This window comes from Lathamus discolor, chromosome 4 (assembly GCF_037157495.1).
Source record: "Lathamus discolor isolate bLatDis1 chromosome 4, bLatDis1.hap1, whole genome shotgun sequence".
In the NCBI taxonomy this organism is placed as follows: domain Eukaryota; kingdom Metazoa; phylum Chordata; class Aves; order Psittaciformes; family Psittacidae; genus Lathamus; species Lathamus discolor.
Window position 1 is genome coordinate 118239834 of NC_088887.1, and position 13170 is coordinate 118253003.

General features: G+C 43.1%; 1 long non-coding RNA gene across 2 annotated transcripts; it reads right to left on the bottom strand.

The window, feature by feature from the left end:
* Positions 1–8417: 8417 nt before the first annotated feature.
* Positions 8418–12863, bottom strand: LOC136014055 (uncharacterized). 2 transcript variants are annotated; one of them, XR_010612494.1, is made up of 4 exons: positions 12762–12863; positions 12006–12185; positions 11873–11924; positions 8418–10044 (listed from the first exon to the last, which is right to left on the bottom strand). It is a non-coding gene; the product is annotated as an uncharacterized LOC136014055 (long non-coding RNA). The 2 variants fall into 2 exon arrangements; XR_010612495.1 differs by lacking the exon at positions 11873–11924.
* Positions 12864–13170: the final 307 nt, after the last annotated feature.

Genomic DNA, 13170 nt, shown 5'->3' on the forward strand with positions numbered 1-13170 from the left:
TGTTCTCTAAGTAATATCGGTAATGTTGTTCCTTACAACAGTGACAATGCCAGCAGTTGTTCCTTGGCTGTGTTCCCAGCAAGTATAATTTAACAGGTGAGAAATAAAGTATGTGAGTGAGATAACAGTGTGAAAATCTAAATTTAGATGATATTGAGGGCTTTTTTGCAAATTGTAATGATTCTTTCTGTTTTTCCTCAGAAGGCATGAAGATAGTGTCATCTTTATTAAAATTGAAGAAGTTTCTGGATTTTGACTGAAAAAAGAGTTCTGGCTTTTACACGTTGTTATAAATCGAAGAACATTTTTTTTCCCTTTGTTTGTTTTACAGCCTTTGTATGAAAGATAACTCTTTTGGAGCTAGTGTTAAGAAGAGCCAGGGTGTTACTGTAAATGATGCTCTAGATTGTACTCGATTAAATTCCCTTTTTAGCTGGCTGAAGTGTGTTTTCTGCTCTGCAAGAAGTCTGGTGAAGGGTAGTGAAGCCACTTAGTTTTCTGCCTTGACTCTTGGCTTGGACACATCCAAGAACATTAGGTCTGCCCAGTAAGTTCTGGAAAACCTTGCTACCTAAATGCCAGGGGTTTTTATTATTATTGTTTTTTTTTCCCTCTCTCTTTCTCTCTGTGTTTTGATGAAGTCTCTGGCTGTGTGCTGGGATTCCGTGTTACCTTGATTTTCTCTAGCCCTGGTAATAGCGTTTTGGAATAAAGAAACATCAGGTGGGATTTTGGCCTGTGGAAAAGCAGAGGGTCTGTCCTTGCGTTCTGATAAATGGGCAGCAGATGTCTGCCTGGTAGGTTTCTACAAAGGAGCACGCTGAGGTTATGGTAACAGTAGGAAAGCTTGTTTGGATGGCTCTTACACGAAGTGACCCTGGAAGTTCAGATCATTTTCTATGAAGATGAAAAGTTCTTTCTGCCTGAAAAAGCACATTTTGAGGCACAGCAGAAGGCTCTTTTGCATCTAACTGCTATGGCTAAAGGTAGGTGTAGACTTGCTGAATTTAGGATTCTGGTTCTGCATTCCTAAAAATTCAACAAGAATGCTTATCATCAGGGCAAAACTTGATGTTAAGCCACAAGGACTTACAGTCCCACATCTTGTAGATACCTTTGGAAGCCTTATCCATTGTATCTATGACCAAGAGTAATTATGTAGCAACTGTGATTATCAGATTTTTCCATAATATTAATACAGTCTATTCCTAAAAAGATAATGACCACTGTTTTCCAAGACTGCAAGAATCAATCTGATCTTATATGTAAAATGCTAATTGTCATTGCTTTAGAGAGGAAGTAAAATTTCCAATATTTTGCATCACTGTCCCAATTTTACTACAGTGAAAGACAGGAGGTAGCACTTTGTGAAGTGTATCTATCTGTTCATTTCCAAAGGCCTTTAGTTTCATAACTAAGAAATAAAAAGAGTCTCTAAAGGATGTCTCCCTAAACTTCTTTTAATGTTTCTGCATTTTGTTAATTTATTTGGAAGTGAGTTTTTAAAGCCAAATGTTATTACACTATAATGTGCAATATTGAGCTTCTTTGCTTAAAGATATGTTATTGCTTTGAGCCTATTAAAAAAAAAATTAAGCATCTCAACCTTGGAATTTGAATTGAAATATGTAATGATCCATTTATTCTCTGCTCTGAGTAGCCTGTCAATAGATATGGGTTTCAATATTATATTTTAATAACTCCCTTTCTTACCTTTTGTTAGTGTTTGTCATTTTGATGGTCTCCACTGTTAGCTTAAAACCTAAGCACCATCTGCAAATGTTATATTATGAGTATAATAATAAAACTCAAGCAACAGGAAGTCATAAAAATAATATTCATGTTTTCTTTCCATTTTAATGAGCTAAAGTTTCATATTATTTCACCACTATCTCTTTACTTCAGGAGTGATCCCACTGGTTTCAGTAAGAATGCTTGGAGAACAGAATACTATTCAGTGTCAATAAAATGACAGAATATAGCCTCAGAATGCAGTTATTTTCCAGTAATAAGTATTCCCATTGTAAGTCTCTTTAAAAACAGGGAGAGAGAAAGGTATAGGTAAATAAACTTCCATTCGTATTCATGGAGAAGCTAATGGTAGCAGAGAAATTGATCACTAGAGAATATTTTCAGTATTAGCCATCTTTTACATTAAAAAGGAAGAAACAGCTGTTGCATTTTCACAATCTGAACTCTTCTTTTGATGATTCCTGCCCATTCAATTTAGAATATCAATTACTACATATTATCCAATTCATCACAGTTACTGAATTTAAATATAAGTAGAATTATATGACTTAATGTTTCAAAATCCTTCACCTGTGCTTATAGTGTTATAGTATAGTAGTGTTCTTTGTACACAATGACTGGTTATATGTCACGCTGAGAAGAAGGCTAGATCGAAGCTAAACTAACCCGTGGATATCTTGACAATGCTGCTCTAATGCTTTCAACACCAAAATAATAAGTTTTGGAGATTCTGTATTTTCATGAAAGCAACTTAAGTAGAGAAAAGCAAAGGACCTGAAGCTTTGAAAAGGTATGGATAGATACCACTCTGGATTTTGACCATGATGCTGAATATTGGGGACAATGAGTAGTACTCTTGTCAGATATTATTATTGTCTGTGGCTTAGAGAACTGTGCTTCTAGCAGTGTGATCAGTCTTTATTCTGACTGCTGCAGCTTTCCATAGGTGGCTACACTTTTATTAACTGGCAGGACAATGGTCTGTTTCCTTGGAAAGAAATCACTCTGCTTTTTGACACTTCACACTGTCATCTGGAAGGAAAGCAGAGTATAACCACCTCCTCTCCGCAGTAGCAATAAGGGTTGAAGCCTGTTTTCTCTGAGAACTGGCCGTGAGAATATAGTCAGCTGGTATATTGACCTTGCTGCTTATCTTGAGGAATGATCTTGTTTTGTTACAAACTACCAAGTCTTACATCTACATACCTCTTGTCATTGTGTACCTAGGGTTTGTACTTGATCAAACAAGTGCCATGTAACCATAACATTCATTAAATGACTCATCTATAACCTAGGGCTGGTTTCTGATCCACCAAGAGGGTTCATCTGGCTTGTGGCCTGCTACTGCCTTCCTTGTGAAGGTCTCCCAAAGGTAGGCAGATCTGCAATTTGGTGTATGTATGTCTATCCAAAGCTTTTGGGAAAGAAAATGAGTTATTTTACCTACAGAGATAAGCTGCTCACTCTACATACCTGCCATCACATGGCAGGAAATTAGGCTAAGGTATACGCCATGGCAGGGATTTTGAGCACTGCTGGCCTTGCACCAGGTAGATGAGGTCTCCTGGATCTGTCATAATTCAAATAGCTAATGTCACAGCTCACGGCATATATGGACTGGGAAAATAAATACCAATAAAGCTTACCACAGAGAAAGCTAGGCTGTCAAAGGAAAGGCTCATCAGAACTTTATTTGAAATTACAAAGATAAATATGATAAATGGCTCCAAAATAATGCTGCATAAAACACAGGATGGTCTACCCCTGAAATAAGTATGCAATCTATTGACAGCAAGCAGGAGTGAGAAAAACAAATGTTTAATGCACAGAAGAGTTATAATTCCTCCTTAGAAATCACTGGTAAGTTGGTGGGCCTACAGGAGAAAAATTAATGCATTTCAGGAACTGAGTTTCAGAAAAGGCCCTGAGGCATGCTGATGGAATTTTCTGCATGAACGTATTCATTTAGAGCAGAACGCAATATAAAGCTGTTAACACCAGCTAGTTATTTGTGCAGAGGCTTGTTTTCCTGGTCTTGATATTGGAAGATGTCCGCTTATCTCTCATTCTTCACATCTCTGATTTGATGTTTTCCTTTCAGTTTATGACATGACAAATGTAAGTGGCCATGGGGACCTGGGTTCCAGCTATCTGTCTTCTGCAGCTCTATGTATGAAATAGCTGAGCCTGCAGTGGTGCCTGTCCAGGCAATGGACATAGTGTCCTTGCTCCTCAGCAGTGTGATCAAAGGCACTGCTGCCAGACTTCCTACCCCACTGGAAAGAAAAAATGGAGCTGACAGGAGCTTATAGGCTTCAAAAGCACATAGGTTTCATGTTGTTAAGCTTGCTGTGAGGGAAGAGGGGGGAATTTGTGAGGAATATCTTTCAGCAGTCAGCTTTAAGGTATAAAGAAACATTAAAAACACAGTTTTATGGAAGCTCTCTAGACGGGCTTTCAGGATGGTGACCTTGTTGGGATGTCAGTCTGAGGCAACACGAATACTGGGGTATAAAACCAGTAAAATCACTGCTGTAACCAGGGAAGGAGTTGCTAAGGGACAGATCGAAAGCTGTAATGAGTACTAACGTGGGTATCCAGACTGAGCCTTCCTGCAGGCATGCAGCTGTGCAGGTCTCTGGCTGCAGCGAATGCCTGAGCCTGGCACTTGTATTGGAGGGAGCCAGTGACACTGCTTGTGTTCGCTGTGAGCAAATAAATGACCTGCTCAGGCAGGTGGCTGAACTGAGGGAGGAGGTAGAAAGGTTGAGAGCCATTAGAGAGTGTGAAAGTGAAATAGATTGGTGGAACCACACCCTAAGGCAAGGGCAGAGGGAAGTGGTTCAACAAGATATGGATCCCCTTCCCTCCTACCATCAGACAGAAGGAGAGAGCTTAATGGACAAGGATGGATGGAGGGAGGTTCCTCCTCGGAGAGGTAAGCAAAAACCCTCACAATCCCTTCCTCCCTCCCAGTTGCCCTTGAATAACAGGTACGAGGTCTTGGAAATTCAGGGCCAGGTGAATGGAGATGGTGAGGCAAATCTATCTAGTGAGTCACCCAGGGCTAGTCACTCACCCACATACCTCAGAACTTCCCCAACCAAGAAGAAAAGAAGAGTAATTGTGGTGGGTGACTCCCTTCTGAGGGGAACAGAAGGGCCCATTTGTCGACAGGATCCACCCCACAGGGAGGTCTGCTGCCTGCCTGGGGCTCGGATTAGAGATGTTAAAAAGAAGCTCTCTGAACTGGTGCAGCCGTCTGACTACTACCCACTGCTGGTTTTTCAGGTTGGCAGTGACGAAATTATTACGAGGAACATAAGGGCAATGAAGAGAGACTACAGGGCCCTGGGACGGCTGGTTAAAGGGTCTGGAGCGCAAGTGGTGTTTGCCTCCATACCTGTTGCAAGCGAGGGTGAAGGGATATATAAGAAGACTCTGCAGGTTAATGTATGGCTACGTGACTGGTGCCAAAGGCAGGGGTTTGGGTTTTTCAGTCACGGGCTGCTGTATGGGACACCTGGTTTGCTGGTGACAGGCGGGATACACCAGTCCCAGAGAAAAAAAAGGGTTTTGGGGCAGGAGTTAGCAGGGCTTATTGACAGGGCTTTAAACTAGTTATGAAGGGGGGAGGGGATTTAACTGGGCCTGTTGGGGACAAGCCCAAGAGGAACATGCTAGGGATTGAAGGATGGCGGGCTAAGGAGGACTATCAATCTCTTGTTTCACTTGTGGGAAAGGATAGCTTTTTAGACCCTGTCCCGCAGGGGAAAAAGGGTACTAGGACTGGCTCCCTGAAATGCCTGTACACCAATGCACGCAGCATGGGGAATAAACAGGAGGAGTTAGAAGTCTGTGTGCGGGCTAAAGGTTATGATCTAGTGGCGATTACAGAGACATGGTGGGACAGTTCACATGACTGGAATGTGGTCATGGATGGCTATGTCCTTTTTAGGAAAGATAGGTCAGCAAAGTGAGGTGGTGGAGTTGCTCTTTACGTGAGAGAGCAACTAGAATGTATTGAGTTCTGTCCGGGGTCGGATGAGGAGCAAGTGGAATGTCTGTGGGTACGAATCAAGGGGCTGACTGGCACGGGTGATACAGTTGTGGGGGTCTATTACAGACCTCCTGATCAGCACGAAGGAGTTGATGAGGCTTTCTACAGGCAACTGGAAGTAGCCTCGCGACTACATGCCTTAGTCGTCGTGGGGGACTTTAACTACCCCGATATTTGCTGGAAGACTCACACAGCCAGTCATTCACAGTCTAGGAGGTTCCTCGAGTGCATTGATGATAATTTCTTAATGCAAATGGTGGACGTACCAACTAGGGGAGCAGCGCTGCTAGATTTAGTACTCGCCAACAAGGAGGGTTTGGTCGAAGTGGTGACGGTCAATGGCAGCCTTGGCTGCAGTGACCATGAGATGGTGGAGTTTAGGATCCTGTGTGGGAGGAATAGAATACCTAGCAAAGCCACAGTTCTGGATTTCCGAAGGGCCAACTTTGGCCTCTTCAGTCAACTGCTAAGGGAAGTCTCATGGGAAAGTGTACTAGGCGGTAAAGGGGCTCAAGATAGTTGGTTAGCATTCAAGGACCGCTTCCTCCAAGCTCAGGATCGGAGCGTCCCAATGAGTAGGAAGTCAAGTAAGGGATCTAGGAGACCGGCGTGGTTAAACAAGGAGCTGCTGGGCAAACTCAAGTGGAAAAGGAGAATCTATGGATTATGGAAGGAGGGGCTGGCCGCTTGGGAGGAATATAGGACAGTTGTTAGAGGATGTAGGGAGGCAATTAGGACAGCTAAGGCCTCCTTGGAACTCAATCTTGCTAGTCGGGTTAAAGACAATAGAAAGGGCTTCTCCAAATACATAGCAAATAAAACTAAAACAAGAGGCAATATAGGCCCACTGCTGAACGAAGTGGGTACCCTGGAGACAGAGGATATAAAGAAGGCAGAGGTGCTGAATGCCTTCTTTGCCTCTGTCTTTACTCCTGCAGACTCTCCCCAAGGGCCCCGGATTTCTATAGCCCCAGAAGGAGTCAGGACAAAGGAGGAGTTTGCTTTGGTAGATGAGGATTGGGTTAGGGATCAGCTATGCAAACTGGACATCTGTAAATCGATGGGTCCGGATGGAATGCACCCACGGGTGCTGAGGGAGCTGGCGGAGGTCATTGCTAGGCCACTTTCCATCATCTTTGGTAAGTCGTGGGAAACGGGCGAGGTGCCTGAGGATTGGCGGATGGCAAAGGTCACACCAATCTATAAGAAGGGCAAGAAGGAGGACCCGGGTAATTATAGACCGGTCAGCCTTACCTCCATCCCTGGAAAGGTGATGGAACAACTTATTCTTGACTCCATCACTAGGCATATCAAGGATGAGGGGGTCATTAAGAACAGCCAACATGGTTTTATGAGGGGGAAGTCATGTATGACCAACCTTATAGCCTTCTATGAGGAAGTGACTAGGTGGAGGGATGATGGTAGAGCGGTTGATGTGGTTTTTCTTGATTTCAGTAAGGCATTTGATACTGTCTCCCACAGCATCCTCATAGATAAGCTAAGGAAGTGTGGTCTTGACGATCAAGTAGTGAGGTGGATCGAGAACTGGTTGAAAGGAAGAAGGCAGAGAGTTGTGGTCAATGGCGCAGAATCTAGCTGGAGGTCTGTGACTAGTGGAGTTCCTCAGGGGTCGGTGCTGGGACCGGTGCTGTTTAATATTTTCATCAATGACCTGGATGAGGGAACTGAGTGCACCCTCAGCAAGTTTGCTGATGACACAAAACTGGGAGGAGTGGCTGACACACCAGAGGACTGTGCTGCCATTCAGCGAGACCTGGACAGGCTGGAGAGTTGGGCGGGGAGAAACTTGATGAAATTTAACAAGGGCAAGTGTAGAGTCTTGCATCTGGGGAAGAACAACCCCATGTACCAGTACAGGTTGGGGGGTGACCTGCTGGAAAGTAGTGAAGGGGAAAGGGACCTGGGGGTCCTGGTGGATAGGAGGATGACCATGAGCCAGCAATGTGCTCTTGTGGCCAAGAAGGCAAATGGCATCTTAGGGTGCATTAGAAAGGGAGTGGTTAGTAGGTCAAGAGAGGTTCTCCTCCCCCTCTACTCAGCCTTGGTGAGGCCGCATCTGGAATATTGCGTCCAGTTCTGGGCCCCTCTGTTCAAGAAGGACAGGGAATTGCTTGAAGGAGTCCAGCGCAGAGCCACAAAGATGATTAAGGGAGTGGAACATCTCCCTTATGAGGAGAGGCTGAGGGAGCTGGGTCTCTTTAGCTTGGAGAAGAGGAGACTGAGGGGTGACCTCATCAATGTTTACAAATATGTGAAGGGTAGGTGTCAGGATGATGGAGCTAGGCTTTTTTCAGTGATATCCAGTGATAGGACAAGGGGCAATGGGTGTAAACTGGAACATAGGAAGTTCCATGTTAACATCAGGAAGAACTTCTTTACTGTAAGAGTGACAGAGCACTGGAACAGGTTGCCCAGGGGGGTTGTGGAGTCTCCTACACTGGAGATATTCAAGGCCCGCCTGGACAAGTTCCTGTGTGATGTACTGTAGGTTACCCTGCTCTTGCAGGGGGGTTGGACTAGATGATCTTTTTAGGTCCCTTCCAACCCTTGGGATTCTGTGATTCTGTGATTCTGTGAGAGGACATAGAGTGGCGGCAGCCCACCTCTCTTAAAAGGTGGATATTCTCTCGGTCGTGGGCTGGAGAAGCAGCTGAAGGGCTGAATCTGGTCCTGCTCTGGCTCCTGCAGCAGTGGTGTAGCCTGTCTGTGGCTGCTGTAGCAGTGGTGAAGCCTGTCTGTAGCTGTAAACATTTCAGTTGTCCCATTTCTATCAGCTTCACATTTTTCCTCTGTAACAGTAAACAAACCAAATGTTTCTGTGTATAAAGGCAGATCACCTGCAGTGAGGAAGGCCTTCTGCACCAGAAGTTACAATTAAAAGCAGGTTTTTTTTTGCATCAAGAACGTCTGAGCAGTGTATCTGTCATCTCTTGGGTAAATTTATAACAGTTTATTTCACCATTAGAGATATAAAAGAGATATAAAAGACATATCGAGTAAGCTGGTACTAAACAGGGTTATAAAACAGACAGAAGCCTAATCTAAAGGGCTGACAGCTGTAACTCAAACCCAGAACTATCAGGGAGCTTGAGGGACAGACAAGTAGGCAGTAAATCTCAAGGACAACCCAACCATCCATCTCCTCTGGGAGCTTGTCTGGGGATATCAGCTGCTCCCTGTCCATATGTGCAAAATCTTTTGCCCAGTCCCCTTCTACCAGCGTCTCTTGTCCCACTGTGGATAGACAGGATCCTGCATGAGGGCCCCTGTGTTTTCTCCCTGCTTCATTCAGCCGCATGGATACCTTTCCTTAAACCACTGGTGGGTTTTTAGGTGCTTAATTGTGTGATGCACAGAGCAGGGCACCAAGCCCAGGCTGGGAAGGTCGAGCTCTCTTCCTCTCCCTGCAAGTGATCGTTTCACCCAGTGCTCCCATTTCCATCATGCTTTTGTTTCTTCTTTTATATTGAGAACTCAGTGTCTAAAAAATGCTTCTGAAAACACAGTGTAGGCTCATCCCAAAGTGGCCTTGGAGCTGTCTGGGGCCTTCAGGAGCTATGGGAATACCAGAAATAACTATTTTCCCATCTGCAACTGAAAACCAAAGCACAAGTGACAAATACTTTTGCTAAGGTGACTGATCTTCATGCTTGACAAAAAGCTGGCTGGTGAGGCAGAGCGCTGTCTTTGGGACAGCTACTATTTACTGTCAATGAGCAACATCAGCTGTCAGCTATCTATCAAAAAGGAAAAAAAGACAAAAGAAAAAACATGTCAAGCTTTACACTTTTTGCACTGTTCTGGGGCAAGGACGGAAGTTGTAAATGGGATGCTGTGGTCAAGCATATGATTGGGACCCAGTAGGAGATTTGTCTTTGGTAATATAGGTTTTGGGGCGCAAGCTGCTGGTACCCAGGAGCCACATTTTCTTGGGTACTATGCTTCTTGTGCTGGAAAGCCCACAGGAAGCTGGTGGCTGACTCCAGCCACAGGTGATTTTCCATAGGCCTTAGGAAGATAACATAAAACTGTGGGAAATGAGGAATGTCACTGAGTAGCTCAGTTTCTTTTACTGGAATTAATCATCAACTGGTGTACTCCTCAGCTTCAGTTTGGCTGCTGTCCGCAGACTTTGAAGGTGTTTGTCAGGTTGTACCCTTCATACTTTCATATGCTTTATCTGACCTCTTCCACAACTGCAGCTGCTTTACCTCAAAATAACAGATAGGAAAGCACAGTTTCAGTATCTGGGTTTTTTTAAGTCCTCCCTTCTCAATTAAAATGATAACCCATGGCAGATTTATTACTAATTTGTGAGCAGAATGCCTAAGAACTACACTTATTTTAGATACTCAAGCAAAACCCTTATAGCTTATTTCATCCAGGCACCTTACAGACATCATTCTATGTCATGTCCACCCCTTTTAGTTTCTGTGACCTTCATGAGACGATTAAACCAGGTTTGGAAAGCTATCACAAGGAATTCAAGTAGAAGATGTGAAGAGCTCTGAAGACTTACATTGGCGCATCAATCAGTATCACAGGAAAGCTGATTTTCTTTTTAAAAGATTTGGCCCATTGTGATTTATCTGAGGATTATTGTAGGGTGTTTGATTGTATGTGTCTGGATTTGTTTATTTTTTCCATAGTGACTATGGGTAAATGGAATGCAATTAGGCATTGTAGAAACACTTGGGTAATACTGTAGTCAGTAACAATGATGTATCTGAATACTTTACAGGGTGTTCTTTTAGTGTGTTTTTACTGACATTGCTCATTTAAGATTGCTGTGAAGCTGGAAACATTTTAAAGATGATTAACTAGCAAACTATTCAGAGCAGAAAATGTATTCTCTTCATCAGAACAAGCAAGGAAAACTTGGGAATCCAGAGAATTGGTTTTGGTTGAATGTTATAAATATACAAACACTAAGACCTGGAAATAGAAGGAAGAAAAAAGGAAGTGATCCTGATGGCTCTGCCTCTGAAGGAGAAATCTTCCCTTGAATTTGCTATTCTCTCTCTTAACTGCAGGGTCAGTGTAAGAAAGTGGTGATAAGTAGTGAAGTGGGTTGATGAAAATAACTATTAATAAATCTGATAGCTGCAATAATATCTAACTGCCCTTGATATGTGTTTAACGGACTCTTATTGTACAAATGTAATGGAAAAAATGTGTCTTGTACAAGAAGTATCAAAGCTATACATATAGTGACAGTCTTTAAGCATAGCTCTGAAGTACAGGTTAGTGTGGGGAAAAAAATCTTAAAGAACTTCAGGGTGTTGGGTTGTTTTTTTTCTCCTTTCAGTATTTAAGATGGGAAATTTCCAGGTGAATCATAAGGGAAAGTTACACAGTGTGGGTTAAAAAGCAAACCCCAGAATTTACAAGGATAAGTTATGCCACAAACACTTCCCCACATGATTAAATCCTACTCTAAGTCCTTATAGGCCAGTGCCAGCATCACAGGAACTCCTCTGAAGGTAGTTGTAAATGTCCTGTCTTCATTTCATCACTCAAAACATTTGTGGGGGTTTGCAGCTAAAAATTGTTTGCCTTCTCAAGATACATTGTCGTACTTCCCAGAACGTGCGCTCTGTTTACTGGGAGCAAAGGGGGGAATGAGTGCTCACTGTGATGGGCAACATATGGGATCGAGTGAGACATCCAATGAATGTGGATGCAGTCAAAGCTGTTCTTTTGCTCAGAGTGAATATTAATGATGCTTCTAAGGTTCATGAATAAACTCACTCAGAACATGAAGTTCTCAGGGGGAAATAACCAACCTCTCCTATAAAAAAAATATGCCCATGTTGCTGTTGAATCAGAACCCTGCAGCAGCAACGACAGTTGCTAACAGTATATATAAAATATATATATAATCTTGTGCATATCTTTTGGTACAGTCAGTTCAAAATCCTTAAGATATCAGTGCAGAAATATCCTAGTTCTGTATGCTGACAGTAGGTGGTCCAAACCCACAGGATCAGGGCATCAGCCAGCTCGTATCTCTGGCTTTGTCAAGACTTGTGGACTTACCTGGATCCAGATCAGGGTTTTCCTGGCAATGCTGTATGCCAGCATTTTCTTTCTGTGGATGGAAGGGAAATGAGACATGCTCTGCAGTATTGTGCCAATATTCAGTCCAACAGCAAAGCTGTAATGTACTTACCTTCCACATCTAACCTCTGCTTTCTCTCGTGACCATTTTGGCTATAAAGGTCTTCCATAAAAGCACCCTTGACCTGCTCAGCCCTTCTCTCCTTTTTGGATGTAGATACAATGTATGAACTCTTTCTTCCAGTCATCGACAAGGGGCTCTCTCACAAAAATGTGTCTGTGTGTTTATAGCCTGGGGAAAAATAAAATGGAATTTTGATTTTGGTGTGGAAACAGTGGCAATCTGGAGCTGGTGAAGCTTTTGGTATCCTGGAGCTTTGGTCAAAGGTTGGAGTAGTCGGATATTGTAACAGAAACAGGTACCTAGAGACTACAGTAATGGTTCTAACAATTATTGTTATTATATGTGGCTAACATTATGAACTATCTTAATCAAATAAATAAATACAAGTCCTTTAAAGAAATGAAATTGAGAAAGTCTTTCCATACATTTTGATATTGCTGTAAGTGCCACCAAAACCAATGATCACTGCCTTCATTGTGAACACCCCAGTACAAGTGCATAGGCAGCTCTGGCGAAGCCACAGGACTGCAACTCCACACCAGCACCCTTTCCAGTTGTTCTAAACTGGGGTTAGAGAGATTAAGATCTCACAAGGCTTCCTGAAGGTGAGCTTTGAGGATGCTTCTGAGTGATGTTTCATTTTTATGCCTACAGTGGACAAGGTTTCTGAACATTCTAAAATTTAATGCGTAATTGTGATAGGAATGGGGGGGGGGGGGGGGGGTTAGGTGGTTTTTTCCTTACCTGATCATGCTGGTGGCAACACAACTCCACTGTCTTTGCTTATGCAGCAGCACCCATGAGACTCTGCAGGCAGTGTGTCACATGTGGATTTATTTTCTTGTCAAACACCAGAAGGAGGTAAGAGTAGTAAAGACATAACAGCTTGTTGTGATTTCTTGAAGTTATGATAATCTGTAAATGCTGGCTTTGGGGTTAAGTCTGTTGCCTACTTGTCTTTCAGGTGTGTTATTGGGCATTTCTGGAAATATTGTCCAAAGAGTGCACACTGAAGTCCTGTGGTCTAAAGCTCCGAAGTGCAAAATGCAAATCCTAAGTCAAATCCCTGAGATTTCAAGTGTGTCCACTGTGCTAAAAATATATTTCTATAAACTCTACTGCATATAAATTCATTGTGATGGACACCAGCCGT